The 14,475-nt window shown below is 39.7% G+C and overlaps 1 long non-coding RNA gene across 1 annotated transcript; it reads right to left on the bottom strand.

Moving 5' to 3' along the window:
- Positions 1–2,118: 2,118 nt before the first annotated feature.
- LOC141332523 (uncharacterized) lies at positions 2,119–13,278 on the bottom strand. Its single transcript, XR_012355318.1, has 7 exons — positions 13,236–13,278; positions 12,206–12,255; positions 11,699–12,115; positions 11,248–11,299; positions 3,122–3,380; positions 2,863–2,955; positions 2,119–2,656 (listed from the first exon to the last, which is right to left on the bottom strand). It is a non-coding gene; the product is annotated as an uncharacterized lncRNA (long non-coding RNA).
- Positions 13,279–14,475: the final 1,197 nt, after the last annotated feature.

Genomic DNA, 14,475 nt, shown 5'->3' with positions numbered 1-14,475 from the left:
ATTGTTAAGCATTCTAAACTCATAGCATATGCAGAGGAAGAGTTTTTGGACCGAGCTGCTAAGATAGAGAAGTGCTCTAAGCTTGTACAGAATTCGTAAATAAGTATAGATCTTTTTTACACTCTTATTTAAAATAGCAGGATTTTCTGCTATTTATAAAACTTGAAAAAGACGAGACCACATTGGTGGGCGGAGTTAGTACGAATAGACACTCCGTTTTTGGTTTTTCATTTTGTGTATAATTAATAAAAAGTAAATACATGCATTAATAAATAGTTTTAACACCATATTTAAGAGAAAATTGTACTCATTCACAGATATATCAAGTGGGCTGAGAGGACAGCTAAGGTCACCTGGTAGCGGTCTTCTGAATAGTTCAGAGACTTGGGAAGGAAGGCATGAGATAGAGCCAGCTTCTTGATGTCATGCTCTCAACCTTTCAGCACTCCAATGAGGACTTTTAAGCAATTTCAGCACCAATACCACAATACTAAAGGCCGGAAAATGAAAAAAGCCAGGAACTTCCATCAACAACGCCATGGCAAAACACATGTAGTGTTTATCAATAATAAAGATATAACAGAGAAGAAAAGTGAACTGTTCAGGTTGGATGGGGTTCAATTTTCAGAGATTGTAAATTATATATATATATATATATATATATATATATTTTTTTTTTTACCTTGGAAGTGCTATTATTCCATACATAAAAATGCCATATAGTAGTCAACATCTGAAGGGGATCAAAAAAGGTCATCAAAGTGGTTCTAAGACAATAGATAATTCTTTATGCTTTTAGGACAAATTTATTGAAAGGTTTTGATCCACTTTAAATGTTGACTACTGTACATCTACAAAATTATGTATGTCATTTGTTTCCAGTGAGGTGGATATATGATTCAATAAATGTGCATCAATTAAAAAAAAATTAACTAACAAACATTGCAATATTGCAGATTTGACTTACCACAAGTTTGTGAACAGGCTCCATAGTTAAAGTGATTCTATACAATCATGTAGAAATGTTTGTCTATTACAGTATGTATTGAGCACAAAGTGAAAGTAAAGCAGACGTTTGTTATCAGATGAGACATAGGCATGTTATAAAAAAATGTAATGTTGCTGAATTTAGAACCACAAACCTACATAACACGTATTATTTCTGCCATAGAAAGACAGACTAAAATAGTACGAGTAATACTAGCATGCAGTTCAACATATGAGTGTCATAAGCAGTGAATGATCTTCCTCTGAGCTACAATAGCAATCCAGGATGTGAAAACTCAAATGATTAATGATACCTTTCCAGATCAAGTAAGAGTGAGATTTTTTCAGGTTTAGATACTTAAGTTTGCTTATTGAATATTCAGACATATTGTGGTCTTGTATAAGTACACATAGTTAATTTGCAGAATTATAATAAAACAATAAATAAATATTTACACTTAATGTGGTCTTCATTTAGAGAAATGTATAAACCTTATTTAAAAGTAAGTTCTTACCATCTCAATGAACCATTCAATAAAGACAAACAGGCTTGATTTGCCAATTCACCTAAAATGTTTATTAAAATTAAGAAAAGCACCTGTTGTGCCAAATCCTGTCCACCAATCCTGATCCCAGTCACGCATCTAGATCCTAAAGTGTTTTATTGGCTACCAGTAAACATTATTTCAGTGAAGTCATTTAATTATTATACCCTTATTGTATTACCACTATTAAAATTATAAAAGTGAAAACCGAAATATTACTGTTGCAATGCGACAACTGTACTGTATAATATAAAATATGAATATCACCATTTTACTTTACAGAATTATAAAATAAATTTATGTTACTCAATATATAATAAAATATAACTAAGCTTTAAATTGTAAAAGACTTATCATTTTAAACATCACTTAATTATTATTTTGAAATAAAACTTTGTTTATAATTATATATAGACAGTTACATATAAATTAATAAAGATATATACATATAGTCACATAAATGTAAATACATGCAGATGCTCAGATAGATACACATTATATTTTTACGTATATATATATATATATATATATATATATATATATATATATATATATATATATATATATATTTTTTTTTTTTTTTTTTTTTTTTTTATATATATATACACTTATACAGTGGTTTAAAGAATTGCAGTTGGTTTAGTTTTGATAATCGCCATAACATGGTTTATTTTTAATTTTTAATAATTGTGCAGTCCTATATTTAATTTAATACTAATTAATTATTTACACGATTTTAATCAACTCAAAAACCCCTGTTTTGGAAACCCTAGTTGGAAAGGACCCGAGAAAGAGACAGGATCTGGCACAACACCCCCAGTGAGCAAGCCAATGGCGACAGTGGCAAGGAAAAAACTCCATAAAGTCAGGAGGTAAAAACCTTGAGAGGAACCCGACTCAACAAAGGGGGAAACCCATCCTCTTCTGGCATGGCGCAAACATTGCAAAAACACATTCATTTAACCTAATATATGGAATATTAATATATTTAGAAATTAAACCAATTATGTTTTATGGTCAAATCATTTCTAAACATATTAAAATTAACTGGTCTTCGGATTATTAGATGAAGGATAGCCCGCCATCTAGCCACTGGATCTGACTCTTCTTACAGGCTGGATGTCCTGTGGTAGAGGAAGTATAACAGATGTGATACCGTTAGTAAATTTATTTGAATTGTTTTGACTCCACAAGCCATATGAAAAACAAACTTTGAAAGCAGGTGTGATTTGTGTTGCAGGAGAACCGTTTACACTTTAAAATTCTAAGCTCAGTGTATAATAAAAGGGACTGAAACACTACATTTTACTAGAAGTATTTATGAACTTACATCAGTGCTTTAGTATGCTTATTTCTCTGCTTCTTCTGTCTTCAGCATTTTCCTTTGCTCTGGTCTTCAGTGCCATCAACTACTGGTCCCATCCTGTAAATAATAAATGAATAATAGGATCATTATCATACACAAATACTAATAAACTAGTAAATAAAAGTAAATTCACAACTTAACTTTACAGAAAGACAGTACTTGTTTTTATTTAGTCACAAAACAATCTTCCAACCTTTAAAACCAATTCTAATCTTATGCTTACCACAGATGCCGGTATTCAGATGCTGTCATCATTAGTCTTGTAGCACACTTGATCTTCTCAGGCATTCTGACTTCAACTGCACAACTGCTGGAAAACATCAACATCAAAATGAGATTAGGATTAACATTTTCCTACAAATGTGGTTATGATGTGCAGTAGTACAGTGATTGAATCAAAATGTTTAAACACTTAGCTTTGGATGGTATATTGCAGAGTCGCATCCAGTCTTGGACATGACTGCTTTTGTCTCTTCCTGCAACTTTACAGAAGGGCACATATTAATGACAGAATAACAGTTCAATAACTGCATATAATACATTTAGTACAGATTGTCGAACAAATTCAAATTAAAACTTCTAATATAATAGTGTCTTACTAGTGTCTTACTACCTCCCCCTTTACCTTGCTATCTTCATGTTAGTGCTGTTACTCACTAGCTTTCCTGGAGCTGCCACAATAATCCTCACTGTATCCTGTCTGTCGCTGGTGCTGCTGCCAGTGTCCTCCCTGAAGCTGCCAGTCTACTTCTATCTTCGTCCTTCCTGCTGCTGTAGGTACTTCTCTTCTTTCCCGGTAGCTCAGCGCCATAAAACCTCAACACTACCATACGCGCCAACCCGTTGGCTAAGGCTGTTCTGAGCCCACTGGCACCGTTAATGAATACACAGTGCCACGGTTCCGTATGGCCTAACACCAAAACTCAACCATACGTGCCAACCCGTTGGCTAAGGCTGTCGGAAAGCCCAACCCGCACCTTTAAAGCATGCATGGTCCCAACGGTTCCGTATGGCCTAACACCAAAACTCAACCATACGTGCCAACCCGTTGGCTAAGGCTGTCGGAAAGCCCAACCCGCACCTTTAAAGCATGCATGGTCCCAACGGTTCCGTATGGCCTAACACCAAAACTCAACCATACGTGCCAACCCGTTGGCTAAGGCTGTCGGAAAGCCCAACCCGCACCTTTAAAGCATGCATGGTCCCAACGGTTCCGTATGGCCTAACACCAAAACTCAACCATACAAGCCAACCCGTTGGATAAGGCTGTCGGAAAGCCCAACCCGCACCTTTAATGCATGCATGGTCCCAACGGTTCTGTATGGCATAACACAAAAACACAACCATGCAAGCCAACCCGTTGGCATTACACTGCAAAACATTTCCCAACAACAACCAAAACAAAACCACCTATGTCAAACGCAAAACACAGTACACAGGATTGTGGTAACTGTGGTAGCTCTGTATAACACCCGACTGAAGGCAGAGGTCCAGATTTGAAATGAAGATGTGATCGAGTAGTGTGTGTTTGTCCGTTGTCGCTGTTGTAATCAGTTGAGTGTACCCTCGAGCTTCAAACAACTCCAGAATAGGTTTTTTCCCAGTGTGTAGGAGGTCCTCATTAAAGTCTCCACAGATGATGACAAGGTCGTCGTGTGCGAGGTCAAGATAATCCAGCATACCCTTCAGGTTAGTCAAAAAATCGCCAACGTTGTACTGTGGCGGCCTATACACAGCTACGATGGCTGCCTTTATTGGCGAATCTAATTTGATGACAACGAACTCCAGATCGGTCACATTTTGTATATATTGCCGGGGCTGAGCTGGAATGTGCTCCTTGCAATATATTGCGACTCCACCTCCGTTCTTCTTCCCAAAGTCTTGATGTGTGGAGTAGGAGACGTGTCTGTTGCGGGTAAATAGGTTATATCCGTCCAATTGGAGATCCGATGAAGTAGACGATCCGGACAAGTGTGTTTCCGTCAGACAGAGAATATCCGCGTGACGCAGCTCATGATGCAATCTGATGTCCTCGATGTGGGGTCCAAGTCCTTCTGTGTTGTGGTGAATGATGGTGAGGGTATGTTCCTGCCTGTTCTCCCTAACGTGCCGCAGAAGTGGCATAATTTCTTCGACTGGTGCTCTCCTCATGGCCTGCAAAGAGGCTGTGATTTCTGGATTTGCATATATCTTCTTCTCGTCGAAGTCTGTGATGTGTAATCCATGTAGGGAAGTGGTTCTGCTAAGGGCAACGTAGGCCATTCCTGGCTCAAAAATCTTCTTCAAGGACACTACTGCAGACTGCATCGTCATGCCTTGAACTTTGTGGGCTGTGCAGGCGTAAGCTAACTTGATGGGAAACTGACGACGAACCGCTCCTTTCCTCAGAGTCTCTTCGGATCTCTCGATGTAGACCAAGACGTCTTCTTCACCTTCTACTTTTTTGCGGTGTTTCTGGCCGGCGTTTGGATTGTCGAGTTGAAGGCCTAGCATCTCCACTGTGGCGAATCCATCCTTCTGTTTGGTGACGATGTTGGCAATCCTGCCAAAACATCCGTTGACGATTCCGTCTTCCACGTCCAGATTCCTGGTCACCATCACACGAACTCCCACGGCAACTTCTATGGTGTCAAGTAAGTTGTCCTTTTTTCCAGTGGCGGGTTTGCGTAGTCTCTTCATCCCTCCTGTTGTGGGGTCTTTCCTGTAGTCTTCGGCATCAATTGTTATGATGTCAGTGTAAAGGGCCTGCACAGTCTCGGTATTGAACTTGAGGACTTCTTTGTTGGTGGCGAATATGTGCAGAGCTTCACGGGGACAGTCTTCTGAATTTTTCACAGCCTGGAGTAACAAAGCTCTATCGTCTTCCCTGAGAGGTTCGGCCTTCGGCTTTGCTCGCAATCTGTTCAACAACTGAGCGAAAGCGAGGTCTTCTTTCTGGCGCATGATCTCTGTCAGGGTGACGATTTGAAAATTGTCCTTCCAGAAGTCCAGCACATCCTCTTCAAACACACACAGCGGTTTGGCTTTACCTGTCGGGGGCAGCTGATAATAATCCCCTACGGCGAGACAAGAGATCCCTCCAAAAGGCTTCTTGCTGCCTTTGATCTGCTGAAATCTCCAGTTGATGTAAGCAAACATGTCCTTTGAGATCATGGATACCTCGTCGATGATAAGGATCTCCACGTCGCGTAAAGCTGCTCTCACTTCATCAAGGGAGTTTCCAAGTCCCTGGTATGGTGGTTTCAGACTCCGTGGCAGCTTTAAAAGGGAATGCAGCGTTTTACCGGAGATGTTGAATGCTGCCGTTCCAGTAAAAGCAGACAACAGCACCGTAGGCACTGAGAGATCCCCTTCTTCCCGGAGTCGAGGGAGTTGTCGCAGAATCTTGGTTGCCTCCGCGTGTACGCACTTGATGACGTGTGATTTCCCACAGCCAGCACCGCCTGACAAAAAGTAAAAAAACTGCTCTGGATTGTGACCCCACACACGCTTCTGACACCACTGGCGGACAGCGTAAAAAATGGCTGCCTGCGTCTCGTTTAGACTCCTGAACATCCTCCTGACAAATTCAGCAGTCATCTGTGGTGCCTCTATCTGTGGTACGACTCCGTCTCCATCTCCACGAAGAATCTGGTAATCCGGGACATCGTCTTGTTCATCTTCTTCTGGATCGACGTCTTCTTGTTCCGCTATGCACTCCAGGCGATCTACGTCAACTTCAGGCGCAAAGGCGGTCCAAGCATTCTCAGGTGGTCCTTCCCGCTGCAGCTGTTCGAATGCTTGATCCACCTCTTTGCTGTGTTTTTCATAGTTCTCCTGGTGTGCTTTGACTATAGCGCAGACAGGCATCAGGAGCCCGGGGTGTGCCGGGAGTTCAACAAACGCACCTTTGTAAAACTCCTGATAAGTTGGATATCGCTGGGGTTTCAGCTGTTCGTTGAAGCGATGTGGCACATAAAGTTTCACCAGTCTTCCGTAATGCTTTTCCGGTTGCTTCTCTTCGGAAAACCGAGCATACCTGATGATCGCAGCCTTACCAACAGTCCTCTTCTGAATGAAGCCCATACCGTTGAGCAGTCGGAGGACATTCTTTCCTTGAGTTTGCCGACCATACACAACACGGTAATTGGAGACGAAGTCCGCCAGACACATCATCTCGAACTCCAGTGTTTGAGGCCTTGCTCTGTATTTGTCTATCATACCTGACATCCAGACATCCTCTGAATCAGGATCTTTGTTGTGCAGGGCACTAAGGGGCAAACTCATCTTCAGGGCGTCGTCATCCGTCGGTATAAACACAACGTTTCGCGAACACTTCTTCATTGGTAAGCTGCATGTTCTTGCCACAGACTCCTGAGCGCTCACCTGCCTGTGTTTGGAGTAGGCCTGCATTATGTTCTTCATTTCGTCCTCTTCGTTCACGTTGCTTTCGCGAACACCCTTGATGACGCTCTTCAGGAAATCATTCATTTCGTGCTCTGGCTTGGAAATGTAAGACAGCATGTACATGATACAGCTGTAAGAGTCCAGAACAAACTGAATGTCCATGTTGGCGTTCCATGCCCTCAGCAGATCTGGGTTGTATCCATTCACCCAAGCCTCCTTTGGATCACGCTTCAGCAAAATCACACTTGAAGTGGTCAATGCCTCAACGTAACCATTGTAATCCTTCATGGACAGATTACATTTGGCCAGCAGGTCTGACAAGCTGTCAAAGGAGGCCTGGGGATCATTTAACAAATCCCACACAGGCTTGAGTTTCTTCCTTGCGTCGTTTATCACTTTTCGGACAGCTTCCTGTCTTGCCTTCTTTCCATCTGGGCGGTTTGGGTCTTCGTCCTCGTCTTCCTCAGGACGCGGTGGTCGTGGACGGGTGATGGTGGTCTCAGAGACGGGGAGTTTAGGGAACCCATACCTACACAACAGGTTTCCTTTCTTGCAAGACTTGGAGTGCTTCCTGCTGTGAAGTTGAACTTCAGTTACGATTTTATGAAGCTCAGGATCGGTGGTAGGGTCGGGCAACTGGCAGGTAACGTAACGGTCAATGAAGTCACACACTTCTTTATCAGACTCATTTTCGAACTCTGGCGCCCCCTTCACCCAGGCCAGCAGATGAATATGAGGGCTTCCTCTGGCTTGAAACTCGACTCGATAAAAGTAATCCTCGACTTCACCGATGGGTTGAGCAGGTGACAAAAGCAGATGAGTCATTAACGCATCCACTCGTTTCTCAAACATCCGCATGACGGTGACGGGGTTGCTTCGAAGGATTTCACATTTCGTCGTCCAGTCAAGCTCCGAAAAGTCAACCTCTTCACCTTGCTGAGCCTTGATTGCCGTTATCACTTCCGGCCATCGCATTTCGGCTGCACTAAAAGTGCAAAAAAAAGTAGGAGTCCCCAACTGCCGGATCATGGCCTGTAGATCTCTCAACGTTTTCTCCCAGTAAGATGGAGTGCCCCTCAAGGGTTGCATGAACCTTGTGGCGTCCCGGCTGTGGACCAGCCTTTCCACCTCACGATCGTCCTGAAGAAGCTTGTTGGAGATCCTACGTCCATCTCTCGTAACGGGTTTGCCTTTTCGCAACTGGATAGACATGCTGTTTCTAGCCATGTGCGTTTCAGTGACAAACTGTGCAAAGAAGAGATAACTCTGGTCTTTGGCGAAACGAGTATCCACGCAGAACAGTCTAGCATTGAAGTACATGCTCGGTGACAATGCAACTTGTCGCGCCTCATCAATTGTGTTCTGTCCAGTGCAAAACTGGACAGGGAAAGACATGGCTTCCAACTTTGGAATACGGAAAAATCCGACTGGCTTTTTCCCTTGAGCAGGCGCAATGCTGAAAATTCCCTCGCCGTACGACAGCAAGTCCTGTCCAATGTCAAGCGGCTGCATGCATGTGTCCAGAGTGAGACCAGGCCTGAGTTCATCCTTTTCCTCAGTGCTGACGTTCTGGTCATCCTGTTCAGAGGCAACAACTTCCTGATTCTCCTCTGTGTCATTCATCTCATCATCAGGGAGAAGTTCAAATGTGGCAGCTTCACTTATCACGATGTCACTGTACTCTGAATGCGTAGCTTTCAGTTTCCTTAAAGCGGCTAGCACATTGTGCATATTCACCGTATGGAAGTGTTGGTACCCTTTGAACTTGATGTGCCTTTTCAGCTTTACCTGTAGAAGCTGGGACTCACTACTAGGCCGTGGCAGACAGTTGACTGTTTGCTCCACCTCAGAGGGAACACACACAACAGCACCATGCACTGCTCTTTGCTGTCCTTTGGGCAATGCAACTATTTTTGCAAAGGGAACGATTCTGGCAATGAGCTGTCGCTCAAGCACGTTCAATTCGAGTAGTTCTGCAGGGATGGGAGGCAATTCAAGTTTGTTTGCCACTGCAATAGAGGGCATAGATCCTCTCTTCAGATGAGTGTCACAAGTGTGGCAGATCCATTCCTGTCTCCTCTCTTCTGGAACTGCACAAGGAACTGTGCAGGCACTGTCACAAGCATGAATGTATTTTCCGGTTAAGCAACAGGCTGCAACAAGAACATTCTTGACGTATCGTGTTCTGTTACACACCTTGACTTGATTCGGAAAAAGAGTCCTGTGACACACTGTGCAGACGTAAGTTGGACCATGAGCAACTTGACACCGAAATGCAGATATGGCCTTTTGTACCAAGCTGTTGGACATGTCAGAATTGGGTGTGTCCTGTTTGGAAAGAATATATGGCCTGTATTTTCTTTTTATCCCTAATGCACATCTCAGCTTGTGAAGAATGTGGAATCCAGCATCAGCGAGACACCTCTGTTTCTTCTGGAGAGTACAAAGTAGAATGTGATGTGACCTAAAGTCTGCATCACTTGTGTATCTTCTGGCCATGTAGTCTTTCATTTTCTTCTGGAAAGGAGCATCAGTGTGGTACCTCCTGACCATGTAGTCCTTCATTTTCTTCTGGAAAGGAGCATCAGTGTGGTACCTCCTGACCATGTAGTCCTTCTTCTTCTTCTGGAAAAAAGCATCTGTGTGGTACCTCCTGACCATGTAGTCCTTCTTCTTTTTCTGGAAAAAAGCATCAGAGTGGTACCTCCTGACCATGTAGTCCTTCTTCTTCTTCTGGAAAAATGCATCAGTGTGGTACTTCTTGACCATGCATTCCTTCATTTTCTTCTGGAAAACAGCATCAGTGTGGTACCTCTTGACCATGCATTCCTTCATTTTCTTCTGAAAAACAGCATCAGTGTGGTACCTCCGAACAAAGTAATCCCTCTTTTTGTTTCTGACAAAAAGATCTTGATTACACTTCTTGGAGACATGCATTTTCTTCATTCGAAACTGCAAACTGGTGGCATACTTCCCTTTCTCATATTCCCTTCTCTTTTGTTCTCGAATTTCAAAATAAGGAGTTGTGTTCTCAGGTCCTGTACACTGTTTAGCCATTTTACGCATTTCTTTTTTTCTTCGCTGTTTGCTTGTTTTGATGACATTTATGACACCTCTGTTTTTGTCTTGTGCAGAAACAAGATTTTCAGCGATCTGGATTCCAGCATTTCTTTGTGGATTGGGCAGAGATGATGTTACTTGTGAGAGTGACTCAAAGGCTGAAGATGACATGATTCTCTCTGACTGTTGCTCCATTTCAAATGAAACAGGCATGAATTCATAGCCAGCTTGATCACCATGACACTGAAAAAGATAAAGTAGTCGGTGAATCATGTAATTCAGATTGGTGAAAGTTTGCATAACTGCAGTTCCGTCAGGATGTGGCAAACCTTCAGCAGTTCTGGAATGTGAATCAAAATATCCATATCTTCCAGATCTGTCTCTAAATACAGCAATACACTCTGGAGGAACCATAAGAAGTGCATGACTGACATCCGATGAGAGACACTGAAGTCGTTCATTAAGAGGAATCCACCAGCCTTCCATTTCAGGAGTTCCTCTGGCTCTCAAGTATCCCCTTAACACTTCTGACTTTTGGATGTTGTAGGTGTAGTTAGAAGTTGTGATGCTCACAGGTACTTCATCCATGCTTAGATGATCCTGTTCAAATCTTTCTTCAGCAATAAGTTGCATTTTAATGCCGACATATAAAGCATCACCCTCCTCTAGCACTCTGTCAAGATCAGGCTGTTTGAACAAAGTTCCCTCACTGTGGTATGCAAGGAATGTCAGAGCTACACATGTGCATTGATGATTTCTTGAGAAAACATCATACCTTGTATCACTCTGGCAATGAGATGCCTGCAAAGATATAATTCTAGGCATGCTGTTGCCACCATCTGCCTGTCTATCAGAATACTGAGCAACACCTTTACTGTCATTTGCCAGTCCTGCCAGGTCTACCTTCATCCAACGAACTTTTTGAGCCTGGGATCTCCTTCCTTTCCGAGGCATCCTTTAAAAGAACAAGAGGAAATATAAGAAAACAAACCATTAATTAGAGATAAATAATTCGGTCAAGACTTGGGAATTCTCCAACTCCACTAGCAATTTAACAATAGGAATTGTGTAAATGAGATGCTCTCTCTGCAAAGATGCTCTGAAAACACGATCATGCTGCATGTATGTAAACAAACCAGTGCTAATCATCTGTTCTGTTTTGTTTTCAATAATATTAATAATAATAATAATAATAATATGCAGCTGATGTGATGTGACATGATTTAAAAAAAAAATCTTTAGCAAACAACTGTCAACTTTGCTTCATTATGAGTTCGAACAGAATCTCACAGTCAACAAGTGATCTCTTCAAAACTCATTTTACACAGGATATTTTAAAATAATAGTCACTTACTTCACAAAACGCGGATGCAATACAACCTGCAAAGTATTCTCAAGAAAAAAACAAAACAAGTTGGTTAATTGACAAGAAAAAGAACAACTTACAAATACAGTTTTTTTTTTCAATGAAAAGAACAATAGCAGATAAAATAAACTGAATCTGGTGTTAATATGAACAAACTTTTTTCCAAAGAAAAGAACAGTAGCAGATTAAACTAATTATTAACCTAGCAGTAAAATGAATGTTTAAAAGAACAGTAATATTTGAACTCAAATTGTAAAATTACTATTAAAATATATAAACTTAAATTTTTTTTTTTTTTTTTTTTTTTTTTTTGTAGGTAGGGGTTGGGGTGGGGGGCAGGGAGGGGGAGGGGGTTTAGGACAAAAAATACAGATGAACTGCTGCTTGGAAAAGGAAATCCAAAACCTGAAAAAGAAAGACATATTAGGCAACTATAATGATAATCAGATTGAAAAGAAAAATACAGAGCATGATTTAGGCATTTTGCACACTAACCAGGTGTTCAGTTGCAGAGAAAAATGTATGTCGTGCCCCGAATAAATGGTCTGCAACACAAAAACAAACAAACAAACACACAGTTAAAGATAAATACCTTTCTATGTGAAATTGGATCAATATTCAACATCTAATTTAAAAAAATCTTAATATACAAAGGCATCCATACGTTCAGACTTTCAATATAAATTAATTACATACCAAAACCTAAAGCTGACATCTATCACCCCCATTTTTGAACATAGTGCACTTTAATAATGTCTATCCAAACTTAAATTGTTATAATTCATGAACAAATACATTTTGTAATATGATTTAGCAGTACAATTTTCATTGTAATACAATGTCAGATTTTAAAATGGGTTTCAAAAGATGAACCATTTTAAACTTTTAATTGATATATAATTTACTTTGTTCATCTTCGGAACATAAATAACATTTTTTATGAAATCCAAGAGCTCTCTCGCCCTCTCTGAGAAAGGGTACTACCACATTCAAAGCCCAGAAAAGTACCAAGAACATAAACAAAATAGTCCATGTGACATCAGTGGTTCAACCGTAATTTTATGAAGCTACAAGAATTAAAAACAAAACTAATTAAAAACAAAACTAAAATAATGACTTTATTCAACAATTCTTCTGGCGATTTTGTAGAGTAGCCTATCACAGTGCATGCGCATGCTTTCCTCTAAACGTAAACAAAGTGTTGGGCACATGTGTTCAACGTCAGCAGCATGTATTGTTTACATCCGAGGAAAGTGCGCTCATGCATCATGATACTCTCCAAAATAGTATTAGGCTGACGAAGGCAATGTGAAATAAAGTTGTTATTTTAGTTATCTTTGTGCATAAAAAGTATTCCCGTGGCTTCATAAAATTGCTTCACCACTGATGTCACATGGGCTGTACATGACTGACAGTCCCCACTTTACAGAATTCCACAATTATGTGAAGTGGAGAATACTGTATGCCCCAATGATTAATATTGCTTTGTCACACGTTTATATTTTAGCCATAACAAAAAACATACCAGATATTGTGCAGTGGAGAGTTGTACTGTTGTGCGTAATGCTGTAATATGAACAGAAAAATAAAACATCAGGCATAACTTGTTCAAATCTGTTGACCCCATAATCTACAATTACTGTCAAGTTTCCCAATTACCTTTATTAAAATGTCACTCAGTTCTCTAATTACAATAAAAGATTTCACATTTTCTTGAACATGCATAGTGCACCTTTAAATGTAATACAACCAAATAATGCAACAAACCTCAAGAATTGCTCAGGAGATAAAGCTCAATGATCAATCTAAAGAAAGAAAGAAAGAAAGAAAGAAAGAAAGAAAGAAAGAAAGAAAAAATGAATAAATGAATGTTTGATAGCCCACAACAGGGACAGTGAATGACAACTACAACTTTAAGTATACCTCTTCAATATCTTAAAATAGACATGCTAAATATAAATATTCTGTCTTTTTCCAAATATATGTTTATGGCACATTATATATATATATATATACACTTTTAGGCAACTATGTAATTAATAAACATAAAAACATTTATCAGGACACACACACACACACAAAAAAAAAAAAAACATTAGATCAGAGATGTAACACCACATCTACACAACATAGTGGAAACCACAGCAATAATTACAAACATTCAAGGCAACTAAAACAAATTACACACTGGAGGCCAAAACTTTAAAATATTTAATTAAAAAAAAAATAACTCACTCACCAAAGCTGCATTTATTTGATAACAGTAAAAACAGTAATATTGTAAATTTAAATGTTATTATAATTTTAAACCTAATTTATTTCGGTGATGGCAAACTAATTTAGCATTTGCCACTGGCCATTATTAAATTTGTCAGTATATTGTTATTATCAATGTTGAAAACAGTTGTGCTGCTTCATATTTTTCATATTTAGGAAACTGCGAATCATATTTATTAACTTTGGGTTATTGAAGCCTTTATTCAGCAGACATGAATTGAATTTTGTATTCAAATAATACTGAAAAAATGCATCAGTTTATCACAAAAGTATAATTTTACACACAATATTAAGCAGTAGCCACAAGTATTTTCAACACTGATGATAATATTTGTTTCTTTGTAATAATTACATTAAATGATTTATTTCTGATTTAATTTATATATAAATTATGTTGAAAAAGAAAACAATATCGCTGTTTTGACTGTATTTCTCATCAAATAAATGCAGTGTATGAATAACAACATACAAAATACAAATTCAGCTTG

Source organism: Garra rufa, chromosome 3 (assembly GCF_049309525.1).
Source record: "Garra rufa chromosome 3, GarRuf1.0, whole genome shotgun sequence".
NCBI classification, from domain to species: Eukaryota; Metazoa; Chordata; class Actinopteri; order Cypriniformes; family Cyprinidae; genus Garra; species Garra rufa.
The sequence above is the reverse complement of the archived record's forward strand: the minus strand, read 5'-3'. Positions and strand labels throughout refer to the sequence as shown.